This window comes from Xylocopa sonorina, unplaced genomic scaffold (genome assembly GCF_050948175.1).
Source record: "Xylocopa sonorina isolate GNS202 unplaced genomic scaffold, iyXylSono1_principal scaffold0027, whole genome shotgun sequence".
NCBI classification, from domain to species: domain Eukaryota; kingdom Metazoa; phylum Arthropoda; class Insecta; order Hymenoptera; family Apidae; genus Xylocopa; species Xylocopa sonorina.
Window position 1 is genome coordinate 2,391,532 of NW_027490098.1, and position 14,825 is coordinate 2,406,356.

At 57.6% G+C, this 14,825-nt stretch overlaps 2 pseudogenes; both read right to left on the reverse strand.

Moving 5' to 3' along the window:
• Positions 1-3,362: 3,362 nt before the first annotated feature.
• Positions 3,363-3,542, reverse strand: LOC143432134 (U2 spliceosomal RNA; annotated as a pseudogene).
• Positions 3,543-10,838: 7,296 nt separating this feature from the next.
• On the reverse strand, positions 10,839-11,045 carry LOC143432113 (U2 spliceosomal RNA; annotated as a pseudogene).
• Positions 11,046-14,825: the final 3,780 nt, after the last annotated feature.

The window sequence follows — 14,825 nt, forward strand, 5'->3', positions numbered from 1 at the left end:
GACCTCCACCTCGGGGATGGGGCACCCTAGATTGCCGCGGGGCCCGAGGCTGAGACGCCCCGCCTACCCGCTCGCAAGCAGCCGGGAGGCCCGATGTCGCTGTCCCGCGCCGCCGCCCCACGGTCGCTGCAGGTGCACGACCGCCTCTGGTACCCGCGCGATACCCACGTGTCGCACTCACCGGGTGGCTTTCCCGAATGCTCGACGGGGCCGTCCTCACCGGAGCCTCCACGACGACGCTGCCCCGGGATGATGACGCGGGCGGGTCCCGCGCGCCTCCACACCTGCACACACAAACACACCCCCGGTTTCGCCCGGGGGAGTCAATAAAATTGTCATTAATGACCGGACTAATTGCCCGGTCAGTCAAAGGATAAAAACGATTTTCTGATAATAAATTATCTAGGTTGAGGCCCCCTTCCCCCTCCCTGGGGAGCCTCGGTGACCTTCGAGTGGAGGGACCGGTTCCCTCCACCCGCGGGGACGGCTGCCTTGGGGCCTCCTCTTCCCCCGACGAATCCGTGGTGGAGGTAATGGTGCGGTCCACCCACCGCCTTCTCCTCGCCGCTCCTGGTGTCGTGGATGTCCGTCCCCTCGCGGCGCTCGTATGGCTGTTCCTGCTGTTGTTGCTGCTGCTGCTACTGCTGCTGCTGCTGCCGCTGCTCCTGATGCAGCGGCGCCTCCTCGTTGTCCTGGCCGGTCCCTCCTCAGGAACGGCCGCCGGCGCTCTCTCATCGTCCGACGATGACGACGATGACTCATGGATGGTGGGGAGGGGCCTGGGCGAAGGTAGGGACCTCCTCTTCTCGGTCCCCTCCCCACGCGCCTCCACCCGAAGGGACACCCCGGTGGTCTGGGTGGCCCCTCTGCCCCCCGGAGGGGACAGGCGTCCCCTGATAGGCCTCTTCGCGGACGACCCGGGCGGGAGGGACGTCGCCCGAGTCGTCCTGGCTGGCGGGGTGGAGGCGCGGCCCGTGGCTGGCGGCGTCCGCGCCGCGACGGTGACCGCCACAGGTGACACGACGGCCACCGTCATTATAGGCGAGCCACGGACCGATGTCGTCATCGTCGTGGTAGTAAGCGTGGCCGGAGCGCTGCAGGGCGTGGGTGGTGGGCCCTGCAGTGGTGGTGTCGCTGGGGGGGCGCTGGAGGTGGTGGACGCGCCCCCCATCCTCTTGGCTGCCGCCCGCGTTATCCTGGGCAACGCGGGCGGGAGAGACGTCGCTCTTGTACTCCTTGACACCACCGCCGCTCCAGCCACGGCGGACGGGCTGCCCCTTGTGACCTCCGCGAAGGTGGTGGTTGGGGTCACTTTCCTTGACGGAAGAATTCTTCTGGGCGGGTCGGGTTGGGGAGGCTCGGTCGACGCCCGCCTCTTCCTCCCAGCTGCTGCGGGCGCCGCCGGACTCCTCTTCTTCCCCTTAGAGGGGGCAGGGGGCGTGGTGGAGGTGCCCCCTGAACTTCTCCCCTTGACCCCCGACCCGCTGCTAGTCCTCGTTGTGTTCGGGCTAGCCTCGTCCGCGGAGGAGCGCCGGCTTCGTTGTAAGAACGCCGCGAGGGTGACGGTGCTCCTCGTTGCGGCGCTGCTCCCCACCACTGTCGTTGTCGTGGTTGCTGTGATTGTGGTGGTGGAGGCTCTCGTAGTCCTTGTCGTTTTCCCGGCGGTGGGTGGACGAGTTCCTCGCCGGGGTTGCGTGGTGGTGGTGCCTTTAGCTGACGTTCTGGAGGAGGCCCCTTTCGATGCTGTGGTTGTTGTCGTTGTTGTTGTTGTTGTTGTTATTGTTGCTGTAGCTGCTGTGGTGGCAGCCGTCCCCGATACTCTGCAAACATTGGTACCCTTAGCAGTAGTTGACGTTGTTGTGGCTCTGGTGGAGGCGCACGTCGTTGCGCCCCCACAGGTCACCGGGGACACACCCAAGGGGGGGAAAGAGACCTCGCTCTCGACGGATAACTCCGTCACGTCAAGAGGTCGCGACTCGGCAACGCTATCGCCGGGCGTTGCGCGGGCGGCACTCCCTGCAAGGGAGTTGTGTCTAACGGAGACACACGGACCCCCGGTGGACGGGTGTTTTGTTTGGTGGTGCGACTTCACACGCTTCAGTGCATACGCACTTTCGTCGGTGAAGCCGCACTCACCGCACACCCACCTTTTGATCGCACCGGGGTGATGGATCTTTAAATGTTTGAATAGATCCGTGTGTCTCAGATAGACACACGCTCCCTTTTTGCACACAGTTCTGCCAAGGTAGCAGAACGGGCAAGGAAATTCCGCAGGGAACGGGTAATGCAGCAACACCACGCTATTTTCACTTGAACTTGTATTATTACTGCTATTACCCGCCATCGTTACGATAGTGTCGCAACGCAAACACTCGGCTCGTCGAAATAAAATAAATAATCAAAATAATAAAACAAAACGCTCACCGGAGCAAACAAACGGTTAACGGTCGAGCGAAACGTACACAGAAGACAAAGGACACGATTAAATAAATAAGTATATACAGATAGCACAACGGACAACGCGAACGCGAACGCGAATAAATTAATATATTAATACGGGTTAACGACGACGAAGCGGAATCTAATAAATTAAACTAAAATAAAATGATATAAAACAATTCCGCTGTGCCCGGTGGACACAGCCCCGCACGAACGAACCGTGCTTCGCGTACGTGACTAGCAACCGCGACGGTTTAACTTTTCACGACACTCCACACGGCCTGGAAAACTCCGGAAACGCGAAGTATCGAGTTACACGGGGTGTAAAGGGCCTCCGTGTACCCCGATCTCTTAATTAAACAAATAGACGGTGAATTTAATTAAACTAATTGCTGCTATTACGCAGCGACGACCCGTAAAATCGAGCAAAAAATTCGATTTACGGGCGTACGTGCAAACAGTCTAACACCCAAAATACGGAGAGGTCGAATTCAAAACCAACGGCTATAAGTGTAAAGTTTACACTTATAACCGGGTATAAGGTCAGACAAACCGAATCTACTCGGATTCAAACTCCTCGGAGGTCGAAATGGTCGACCTAGGAGGAGGGACGTCACGTATGGACGTCTAACGTCTACCCGATGCGTTCAACACCACCGCCTCGGGAGCACTTTAAACTAATCACGCGAGAAGGGACCTCCACCGAAATTCCAAGTGCCAGACTTACCAAGTCCGGGGTTCCACCAGCTAAGTCGAACGCACTGAACACTGCACCACACACGAGCACAGCACGCGCGACGCGGATGAAGACGCGACACTCCGGTGAGCGAGTCGGAAAAACACAAATAAAATAAATACTTAAGCTACTGATGGGAAAGATCAAGTGTGTGGGTTTGACTAGATAAAACTGATTCTTGGAAAAGGCTTATTGAGCCGGTCCCAGAGGCACTGCAATACTGGGTCGACTCGCGGCGGAGGTGGAGCAAGCCCCAGCGGTCCGCCTTTTTCCAAAAATCAGGTTAATATTCTGACTCCTAATGAGGAGTGTATCAGATATTAAGCTGATAAGAACAGATGAAACGCTACTTTATTTATCAATTAATGTTCCCCTGGGACCAAGGCCCCAGGGGTATACATAAAATATACAGTTTTAATTTCGTGAGTGTTCCGCACGACATGGATATACATTTGTATTATAAATAATTCTATGCTGGGGGAAGTCCCCCCGTGGCAACGTCTTATGTAACAAAGAGTATTGTTAGCAATACGTTCCAATATAACGAAAGCACATGGTCGTTTCATGAAGTGTATATAAACTCATACGACTTAAATATAATCGTGTCCATAACATAGTATAAAGGTATGTATTGCAGTGTATAATAGATATAAACTAATTAGTAAACTAGTTATATAGCCACATCAGAATGACATATCCGAAAGATAAAGGGCGTAATACGTTTTCCCCGACATCAAGGTGCGGAGTTGCGCTTCACTGACGTCAATCAGTCATGGTTGAGGGGTGCAGGCTTGCTCAACAAGACAATTAGTCCACGTATGTCTCACTAAATTCCTCTGATATTTACCGGATCACCACCATGCATACACCTCTAGACCTACTCGTTTTCCACTATAAGAGTAAATAGTTAAATAAGATAGAATAATATATAAATTAGTGAACCTATGCCCAAATAAATAAGAAGAAAAGGGTAAGTCATTCGATAGAACAGATAGTTAAAGTAAAGTGTGTTGGAAAATGATAAAATAGAATGAAGTAAGTACGTAAAATAGATAGAGTAAATAGATAAAATAAATAAAATAGATAATAAGTCAAGTAAAGTAATAAATAAATAAAGTAAAAGAAAACAGAATTAAATAGATAAAGGAGGTAAATACCATAGATGAAATAGCTTAGGTTAATAAGTGAACGAAATAATTTAAGTAAAATAGAATAAAATAGATTAGATAGGTTTATCTGCGTAATGTGGAGGCTGTGGTGATCCCTCCCTGTAGTCGTTGCCAGCACCTCTCAGCCGCAGGTGTGGAGGCCCTAAGGATCCGCGGGCGGCACCACCCCAGGGACGCGGGCGCCTCCACTGCTCCCGCTCAGCGCCGCCGATGTCGACCCCGCCTCGGACGTACCCCGTGGAGCCCGGTACTGACGCACCCCGGATACATGCTCCACGTAGATATCTCTGGACCAGGCTATTGTCTCAGATATCATGAGACGCCTCATCAGCGCTGCATAACGCTGAGAGACGCGCAGCAGGTCCAGGACAAACTCGTTTCCCGGGTCCCACGCGCCCAGGGCGCCGACGACGAACGCATCTACGTGGACTCGGTAGCCGCGCCTCCGCAATGATTCGGCGAGGGGCTGATACTTACGTATCTTCGCCATCCTCGCCTCCTCAATTGCCTCGAGAGTGTTCTCGAAAGGCACGGCCACGTCGACCACGACGATGTTTTTCGACAGCCCGTGCTCCACGACGATGTCGGGACGCAGGGCTGCCAGCTCGCCGTCGACTCCCGGGACGCGCTTATTGACCCGGATCTCCCCTGGCAGACGGGCAGCCGCCACGAGCCTATGAACGAGGTTGTCATGCCGCAGCTGCCGGGCAGCGGAGTGAGGACCGCAGTGGGAGAGCACGTGGGGAAGGCCCTCGAACTCATGCCCGCAACGCCGGCAACGCTTGTCACCGGTCCCCCACCGACGTGCTCCATTTAGCGGCAACACGTCGAGGCGGGCCCGGTGAACGAAGCGCCAATCAGCGAAGCGGACAAACCCCCCGGTGCGCAGAAAGTGGTTACTGACCGCGCAACGGGAGGTCGCGTCGAAAACCTTCCCCTGGTCGGGCTTCCGAAGAAGCCTTTCCAGGTAGCACTCTCCCACTGCTGCCCTCAGCCTCCGCGTGACTTGGCCCTTGGCAGCAGGCGGCACAACAACGCTACGCCCATTCCGGGAGCGACAAACGACCGAGAGTTCTTCACGAACCTCGTCCCACCTCCAACTGAATCCAAGCCGCGCACAAGAACGAATCCCGACGTTCCTTACTCGCGACCAGAACGAAGCCCGGCCCGCCGATGGCCTCGCCATCTCGCCCGACAAAGAGCCGGAGAGATAGTCGGCAAGGCCCCTGCTCCCAAGGGTCCGACCGGCCTTCTCCCGCACGGCGTCACACAGCGCTGACCTGGCCAAGTCCGCAACGACCGGATCGCTCGCATTCAATAACCTGAACGCGTGCGACACGGTCGCCACGTCGGCCAGATCCACCAGCGGGAGAAGGCCGCACCCACCCCAAGCGGGGGGGATATAGACCAGCTCCGCACTGGCACGCTGCGGGAGGTGCAACCACCTCTTTACCGTGCGTTTGATGACCCTGTCGGCATCGGCTAAAGCGGTTCTTCGCACGTGGCCTCCCCTGAACGCGAAATCGAGGCGTGGCAACAGGAATGTCGCCACGGTCTCGACTTTTTGCCAGGGGGCGAGCAGGGAATCGTCGACCGCGCGAAGATCTACTAATAAGGCTTGGATCGTCGGATACGGGGTTTGGTCGATCCGAACCCCGGTCGGCACTCCCAGATGCTCGTAACTCTGCCCCTCCGACAGGGCAGGAACGAGTCCCCCGACTAGACGGAACTCGGTGCTAGAAACCCTCCCGTCCCCTCTGATGTGCAGGGTTGCACACTTCGAGGGGTTGAAGGAGAGCCCCAGCTGCCGAGCCGTCCCCTCTGCTGCTTGCAATAGCCTTCCCATTCCGTCGACGGATGACGCGACGAGTGCCACGTCGTCTGCGTACGCCAGGGCTGTCACCTTATGCCCTCTCACACTCAGACCCTCCACCGAGTCCACGGCCCCGCGAACCATGGCCTCAATGGAAAGGTCGAATAGGATCGGGCTAAGTGGGCAGCCCTGCCTCACCCCCGACTTCATGGGGATCCAGGGCGTGTACCCTTCAGCGGTACGGACCCGCGTCGCCACGCCGTCGTAAAGGCTGGCGACGATGTTGATAAGCGGCCGGGGAGCGCCGGCGCCGGCCAGCGAATCGATGATGGTGGCGTGGGGAACCGAACCGAAAGCGTTGGCCAGATCCAACCACGCCACCACCACCTCCCTACGCTGCTTACGAGCGGCAGCCATGGCCTGCTGAAGCACAAAGTTGTGCTCCAGACAGCCTTCGAAGGGCAAGAAGCCCTTCTGTGCTTGGCTGAGCCGCTTGTTGACTACGGCCCAACGAGTGAGCCGATCGGCGACGACCGCCGCGAAGAGCTTGGGGGTGACATCACCCAGGGCGATAGGCCTCCAATTCGATAGGTCCTCGCGATCACCCTTCTTGAAAAGGAGGACGGTGTTGGACTGCTTCCAGCGCCCCGGAATCTTCTCCATGCGGCGGCAGGTGTTGAATACCGCCGTAAGGAGGACCGCTCCTGGGTCCCCCCTCCGTAGGTCACCATAGGTCAGACCGTCGGGTCCGGCGGAAGAAGCAAGCTTCATCCGCTTTAACCGACGGCTGACCTCGGCTTCCGTGAAGGGGGAAACCAGGGCATCGTTCGACTCAGTGGTCGGGTCCTCCCCATAGAGAGAGGGAAGGCTACCAGGGCGGGCTCGGAGCGAGTAAACGTTCGTAAAGTGCTCCTGGACCCGTTCCAGGGGCACACTGCAATGGGGAGATTCTCCGGCGAGAATCTCCCGCACCGCGCGCTTCCGATCCGCCCTGAAAAGACGTTGGATTCGGGTAGCCTCCCCTACGCGATCCGGGACGCTGGGAGGGCCATCGCTCACCATCGAATTGGCCACATCACCCCGACGCCCCTCACTCCCCGCGACTGGCCGGCGCCGACCGGCCCCCCCGTTGGAGGCGGCACTCCGTGCGCCAGCCCCGGGTCCCGCGGCCCTCCGCCCCTGAAAGTACTCGTCCACCTTCGTGGCGAGCGCCTCCAGTTGCTCGGGTGATCCCACCCCCTCCGCGAAGGCCACTAACCGCGCCCTTGCGGCAACGTCCACCTCCCGGCGTCCCCTAGATCGGGGTCTACCGGTTGGTGGCGCGCCGGACGCAGCGTCGCGACCTCCACCTCGGGGATGGGGCACCCTAGATTGCCGCGGGGCCCGAGGCTGAGACGCCCCGCCTACCCGCTCGCAAGCAGCCGGGAGGCCCGATGTCGCTGTCCCGCGCCGCCGCCCCACGGTCGCTGCAGGTGCACGACCGCCTCTGGTACCCGCACGATACCCACGTGTCACACTCACCGGGTGGCTTTCCCGAATGCTCGACGGGGCCATCCTCACCGGAGCCTCCACGACGACGCTGCCCCGGGATGATGACGCGGGCGGGTCCCGCGCGCCTCCACACCTGCACACACATACGCACCCCCGGTTTCGCCCGGGGGAGTCATTAAAATTGTCAAGGTTGACCGGACTAGACGCCCGGTCGGTCAACAAATAAAAACTATTACTACGTAATAAATTATCTGAATTGAGGCCCCCCTCCTCCTCCCTGGGGAGCCTCGGTGACCTTCGAGTGGAGGGACCGGTTCCCTCCACCCGCGGGGACGGCTGCCTTGGGGCCTCCTCTTCCCCCGACGAATCCGTGGTGGTTATTGTACGGTCCACCCACCGCCTTCTCCTCGCCGCTCCTGGTGTCGTGGATGTCCGTCCCCTCGCGGCGCTCGTATGGCTGTTCCTGCTGTTGTTGCTGCTGCTGCTACTGCTGCTGCTGCTGCTGCCGCTGCTCCTGATGCAGCGGCGCCTCCTCGTTGTCCTGGCCGGTCCCTCCTCAGGAACGGCCGCCGGCGCTCTCTCGTCGTCCGACGATGACGACGATGACTCATGGATGGTGGGGAGGGGCCTGGGCGAAGGTAGGGACCTCCTCTTCTCGGTCCCCTCCCCACGCGCCTCCACCCGAAGGGACACCCCGGTGGTCTGGGTGCCCCCTCTGACCCCCGGAGGGGACAGGCGTCCCCGAATCGGCCTCTTCACGGACGACCCGGGCGGGAGGGACGTCGCCCGAGTCGTCCTGGCTGGCGGGGTGGAGGCGCGGCCCGTGGCTGGCGGCGTCCGCGCCGCGACGGTGACCGCCGTAGGTGTAATGACGGCCACCGTCATAATTGGAGAGCCACGGACCGATGTCGTCACCGTCGTGGTGGTAAGTGTGGCCGGAGCGCTGCAGGGCGTTGGTGGAGGGCCCTGCAGTGGTGGTGTCGCTGGGGGGGCGCTGGAGGTGGTGGACGCGCCCCCCATCCTCTTCGCTGCCGCCCGCGTTATCCTGGGCAACGCGGGCGGGAGAGACGTAGCTCTGGTGTTTCTTGACACCACCGCCGCTCCAGCCACGGCGGACGGGCTGCCCCGGGTGACCTCCGCGAAGGTTGTGGAGGGGGTCACCTTCCTCGATGGGAGGATGCGTCGGGGCGGGTCGGGTTGGGGAGGCTCGGTCGACGCCCGCCTCTTCCTCCCAGCTGCTGCGGGCGCCGCCGGGCTCTTCTTCCCCCTTGCGGGGGCAGGGGGCGTGGTGGTAGAGCCCCCTGAAATCCTCCCCTTGGGCCCCGACCCGCTGCTGGTCCTTGTGGCATTGGGGCTCGCCTCGTCCGCGGAGGAGCGCCGGCTTCGTTGTAAGAACGCCGCGAGGGTGACGGAGCTTCTCGTCGCGGCGCTACTCCCCACTACCTTCGTTGTCGTGGTTGTTATGGTTGCGGTGGTGGAGGTTCTCGACGTCCTTGCTGATCCGGCGGTGGGTGGACGAGTTCCTCGCCGGGGTTGCGTGGTGGTTGTGCTGGTTCTCGTTGACGTCCTGGAGGAGGCCCCTCTCGACGCCGTGGATGTTGTTGTTGTCGTTGTTGTTACTGTGGCTGCAGTGGAGGCAGCCGTCCCCGATGCTCTGGAAACATTTGAGCTCTTAGCTAGTGTGGTTCGCGGTCTGGTGGAGGCGCACGTCGTTGCGCCCCCACAGGTCACCGGGGAAACACCCAGGGGGGGAAAGGAGACCTCGCTCTCGACGGATAACTCCGTCACGTCAAGAGGTCGCGACTCGGCAACGCTATCGCCGGGCGTTGCGCGGGCGGCACTCCCTGCAAGGGAGTTGTGTCTAACGGAGACACACGGACCCCCGGTGGACGGGTGTTTTGTTTGGTGGTGCGACTTCACACGCTTCAGTGCATACGCACTTTCGTCGGTGAAGCCGCACTCACCGCACACCCACCTTTTGATCGCACCGGGGTGATGGATCTTTAAATGTTTGAATAGATCCGTGTGTCTCAGATAGACACACGCTCCCTTTTTGCACACAGTTCTGCCAAGGTAGCAGAACGGGCAAGGAAATTCCGCAGGGAACGGGTAATGCAGCAACACCACGCTATTTTCACTTGAACTTGTATTATTACTGCTATTACCCGCCATCGTTACGATAGTGTCGCAACGCAAACACTCGGCTCGTCGAAATAAAATAAATAATCAAAATAATAAAACAAAACGCTCACCGGAGCAAACAAACGGTTAACGGTCGAGCGAAACGTACACAGAAGACAAAGGACACGATTAAATAAATAAGTATATACAGATAGCACAACGGACAACGCGAACGCGAACGCGAATAAATTAATATATTAATACGGGTTAACGACGACGAAGCGGAATCTAATAAATTAAACTAAAATAAAATGATATAAAACAATTCCGCTGTGCCCGGTGGACACAGCCCCGCACGAACGAACCGTGCTTCGCGTACGTGACTAGCAACCGCGACGGTTTAACTTTTCACGACACTCCACACGGCCTGGAAAACTCCGGAAACGCGAAGTATCGAGTTACACGGGGTGTAAAGGGCCTCCGTGTACCCCGATCTCTTAATTAAACAAATAGACGGTGAATTTAATTAAACTAATTGCTGCTATTACGCAGCGACGACCCGTAAAATCGAGCAAAAAATTCGATTTACGGGCGTACGTGCAAACAGTCTAACACCCAAAATACGGAGAGGTCGAATTCAAAACCAACGGCTATAAGTGTAAAGTTTACACTTATAACCGGGTATAAGGTCAGACAAACCGAATCTACTCGGATTCAAACTCCTCGGAGGTCGAAATGGTCGACCTAGGAGGAGGGACGTCACGTATGGACGTCTAACGTCTACCCGATGCGTTCAACACCACCGCCTCGGGAGCACTTTAAACTAATCACGCGAGAAGGGACCTCCACCGAAATTCCAAGTGCCAGACTTACCAAGTCCGGGGTTCCACCAGCTAAGTCGAACGCACTGAACACTGCACCACACACGAGCACAGCACGCGCGACGCGGATGAAGACGCGACACTCCGGTGAGCGAGTCGGAAAAACACAAATAAAATAAATACTTAAGCTACTGATGGGAAAGATCAAGTGTGTGGGTTTGACTAGATAAAACTGATTCTTGGAAAAGGCTTATTGAGCCGGTCCCAGAGGCACTGCAATACTGGGTCGACTCGCGGCGGAGGTGGAGCAAGCCCCAGCGGTCCGCCTTTTTCCAAAAATCAGGTTAATATTCTGACTCCTAATGAGGAGTGTATCAGATATTAAGCTGATAAGAACAGATAAGACGTTTATTTTAGCAATTAATGTTCCCCCGGGGCCGAAGCCCCAGGGGTATACACTTATTTTACAGAATAATTCGCATCGCTTCCGCACGAATTTAGTTATATATCATTTATAATATAAGGCTTGCGGGAGAAAGTTTTTTCCGCGTCCATTACGAGCGTACCCCTATTACAATGAGGTGAGAATTATAACATTCAATAAATTGAGTACATATAATAACAACCGTGTTACATGAGGCACGGATCGGTAAATTAATTTAACACCAAAGTAACAATATAATAAGATAGTATATACAAAGTATAAAGCATATTTTATATATATAACATTTATAAGAATTTGGCACACCATGTATCACGCAGCACTTGAAAGCCTAGAGCAGAGCATCAATGTGCGGATATACGCCTCATCCTAGTCATACGAGTCCGGTTGGGAGGTATTAGGCGCCATCAATCGGTCCAGAGCAGCAAGAATAAATTAGGCAGAAATAAATAGTTTAATTAATTAATGCATTGTCTAAATCAGAAGAATGATTCGCACTAAATGAGTAAAATAATAGTGTAAAATAATAAAATAGTGCAATCATAATTTAATTGACACCCACAGGCGCGTAGAACAAAGAAGAGTGAACATAAAATAGGCTACTGCAGTAAAATGCGATAGTATAAGTTAGTGGTTAAAATTTACGATAAATGTCCAAACAGTAAAACAGAATAAGATAACAGTCAGATAAGGTAAAATAGGATACAGTAAAATATAAAAGAATATCATACAGTACAAATTATAAATTAATTAATAAAGTCCTTCACCGACTGTGTCTAGGCGCCATTAATCTCTTAGTGTGGAGGCTATGTATATAGAAAAAGAAAAGGAATAAGAAAAAGAAAATAAAGAAAATAAAGAAAGTAAAGCAAAGAAAGGAAAAGAAAAGAAAGCTCACTCCAGACCATATCGACACACTCTCCCAACCCAGGTGTGGAGGCACTAAGGATCCGCAGGCGGCACCACCCCAGGGACGCGGGCGCCTCCACTGCTCCCGCTCAGCGCCGCCGATGTCGACTCCGCCTCAGACGTACCCCGTGGAGCCCGGTACTGACGCACCCCGGATACATGCTCCACGTAGATATCTCTGGACCAGGCTATTGTCTCAGATATCATGAGACGCCTCATCAGCGCTGCATAACGCTGAGAGACGCGCAGCAGGTCCAGGACGAACTCGTTTCCCGGGTCCCACGCGCCCAGGGCGCCGACGACGAACGCATCTACGTGGACTCGGTAGCCGCGCCTCCGCAATGATTCGGCGAGGGGCTGATACTTACGTATCTTCGCCATCCTCGCCTCCTCAATCGCCTCGAGAGTGTTCTCGAAAGGCACGGCCACGTCGACCACGACGATGTTTTTCGACAGCCCGTGCTCCACGACGATGTCGGGACGCAGGGCTGCCAGCTCGCCGTCGACTCCCGGGACGCGCTTATTGACCCGGATCTCCCCTGGCAGACGGGCAGCCGCCACGAGCCTATGAACGAGGTTGTCATGCCGCAGCTGCCGGGCAGCGGAGTGAGGACCGCAGTGGGAGAGCACGTGGGGAAGGCCCTCGAACTCATGCCCGCAACGCCGGCAACGCTTGTCACCGGTCCCCCACCGACGTGCTCCATTTAGCGGCAACACGTCGAGGCGGGCCCGGTGAACGAAGCGCCAATCAGCGAAGCGGACAAACCCCCCGGTGCGCAGAAAGTGGTTACTGACCGCGCAACGGGAGGTCGCGTCGAAAACCTTCCCCTGGTCGGGCTTCCGAAGAAGCCTTTCCAGGTAGCACTCTCCCACTGCTGCCCTCAGCCTCCGCGTGACTTGGCCCTTGGCAGCAGGCGGCACAACAACGCTACGCCCATTCCGGGAGCGACAAACGACCGAGAGTTCTTCACGAACCTCGTCCCATCTCCAACTGAATCCCAGCCGCGCACATGAACGAATCCCGACGTTCCTTACTCGCGACCAGAACGAAGCCCGGCCCGCCGATGGCCTCGCCATCTCGCCCGACAAAGAGCCGGAGAGATAGTCGGCAAGGCCCCTGCTCCCAAGGGTCCGACCGGCCTTCTCCCGCACGGCGTCACACAGCGCTGACCTGGCCAAGTCCGCAACGACCGGATCGCTCGCATTCAATAACCTGAACGCGTGCGACACGGTCGCCACGTCGGCCAGATCCACCAGCGGGAGAAGGCCGCACCCACCCCAAGCGGGGGGGATATAGACCAGCTCCGCACTGGCACGCTGCGGGAGGTGCAACCACCTCTTTACCGTGCGTTTGATGACCCTGTCGGCATCGGCTAAAGCGGTTCTTCGCACGTGGCCTCCCCTGAACGCGAAATCGAGGCGTGGCAACAAGAATGTCGCCACGGTCTCGATTTTTTGCCAGGGGGCGAGCAGGGAATCGTCGACCGCGCGAAGATCTACTAGTAAGGCTTGGATCGTCGGATACGGGGTTTGGTCGATCCGAACCCCGGTCGGCACTCCCAGATGCTCGTAACTCCGCCCCTCCGACAGGGCAGGAACGAGTCCCCCGACTAGACGGAACTCGGTGCCAGCGACCCTCCCGTCCCCTCTAATGTGCAGGGTTGCACACTTCGAGGGGTTGAAGGAGAGCCCCAGCTGCCGAGCCGTCCCCTCTGCTGCTTGCAACAGCCTTCCCATTCCGTCGACGGATGACGCGACGAGTGCCACGTCGTCTGCGTACGCCAGGGCTGTCACCTTATGCCCTCTCACACTCAGACCCTCCACCGAGTCCACGGCCCCGCGAACCATGGCCTCAATGGAAAGGTCGAATAGGATCGGGCTAAGTGGGCAGCCCTGCCTCACCCCCGACTTCATGGGGATCCAGGGCGTGTACCCTTCAGCGGTACGGACCCGCGTCGCCACGCCGTCGTAAAGGCTGGCGACGATGTTGATGAGCGGCCGGGGAGCGCCGGCACCGGCCAGCGAATCGATGATGGTGGCGTGGGGAACCGAACCGAAAGCGTTGGCCAGATCCAACCACGCCACCACCACCTCCCTACGCTGCTTACGAGCGGCAGCCATGGCCTGCTGAAGCACAAAGTTGTGCTCCAGACAGCCTTCGAAGGGCAAGAAGCCCTTCTGTGCTTGGCTGAGCCGCTTGTTGACTACGGCCCAACGAGTGAGCCGATCGGCGACGACCGCCGCGAAGAGCTTGGGGGTGACATCACCCAGGGCGATAGGCCTCCAATTCGATAGGTCCTCGCGATCACCCTTCTTGAAAAGGAGGACGGTGTTGGACTGCTTCCAGCGCCCCGGAATCTTCTCCATGCGGCGGCAGGTGTTGAATACCGCCGTAAGGAGGACCGCTCCTGGGTCCCCCCTCCGTAGGTCACCATAGGTCAGACCGTCGGGTCCGGCGGAAGAAGCAAGCTTCATCCGCTTTAGCCGACGGCTGACCTCGGCTTCCGTGAAGGGGGAAACCAGGGCATCGTTCGACTCAGTGGTCGGGTCCTCCCCATAGAGAGAGGGAAGGCTACCAGGGCGGGCTCGGAGCGAGTAAACGTTCGTAAAGTGCTCCTGGACCCGTTCCAGGGGCACACTGCAATGGGGAGATTCTCCGGCGAGAATCTCCCGCACCGCGCGCTTCCGATCCGCCCTGAAAAGACGTTGGATTCGGGTAGCCTCCCCTACGCGATCCGGGACGCTGGGAGGGCCATCGCTCACCATCGAATTGGCCACATCGCCCCGACGCCCCTCACTCCCCGCGACTGGCCGGCGCCGACCGGCCCCCCCGTTGGAGGCGGCACTCCGTGCGCCAGCCCCGGGTCCCGCGGCCCTCCGCCCC